This window comes from Physeter macrocephalus, chromosome 20, assembly GCF_002837175.3.
Source record: "Physeter macrocephalus isolate SW-GA chromosome 20, ASM283717v5, whole genome shotgun sequence".
In the NCBI taxonomy this organism is placed as follows: domain Eukaryota; kingdom Metazoa; phylum Chordata; class Mammalia; order Artiodactyla; family Physeteridae; genus Physeter; species Physeter macrocephalus.
In genome coordinates, this window is record NC_041233.1 from 43,429,098 (window position 1) to 43,430,019 (window position 922).

The window sequence follows — 922 nt, forward strand, 5'->3', positions numbered from 1 at the left end:
AACCCAATCCAAAAATGGGCTGAAGACCTAAATAGACATTTCTCCAAAGAAGATATACAGATTGCCAACAAACACATGAAAGGATGCTCAACATCACTAATCATTAGAGAAATGCAAATCAAAACTACAATGAGGTATCACCTCACACCAGTCAGAATGGCCATCATCAAAAAATCTACAAACAATAAATGCTGGAAAGGGTGTGGAAAAAAGGGAGCCTTCTTGCACTGTTGGTGGGAATGTAAATTGATACAAACACTATGGAGAACAGTATGGACATGGAAGCAACCTGTGTTCAATGACAGATGAATGGGTAAAGAAGATGTGGCACATATATACAATGGAATATTACTCAGCCATAAAAAGAAACAAAACTGAGTTATCTGTAGTGAGGTGGATCACCTACAGTCTGTCATTCAGAGTGAAGTAAGTCAAAATGTAAAACAGATAGCTAGTGGGAAGCAGCCGTATAGCACAGGGAGATCAGCTTGGTGCTTTGTGACCACTTAGATGGGTCGGATAGGGAGGGTGGGAGGGAGATGCAAGAGGAAGGAGCTATGGGGATATATGTATACATATACCTGATTCACTTAGTGATACAGCAGAAACTAACACAACATTGTAAAGCAATTATACTCTAATAAAGGTGTTAAAAAAAATGTTTTAGACAAAAAAAAGGTGGCAAAACACTAGAGAACCTAGCATTTAGGTGAGGCCACCAAAAAAAACTACTGCATGAGCTTCCCTGGTGGCGCAGTGGTTGAGAGTCCGCCTGCCAATGCAGGGGACACGGGTTCGTGCCCTGGTCCGGGAAGATCCCACATGCCGCAAAGCAGCTAGGCCTGTGAGCCATGGCCACTAAGCCTGCGCGTCCGGAGCCTGTGCTCCGCAACGGGAGAGGCCACAACAGTGAGAGGCCCGC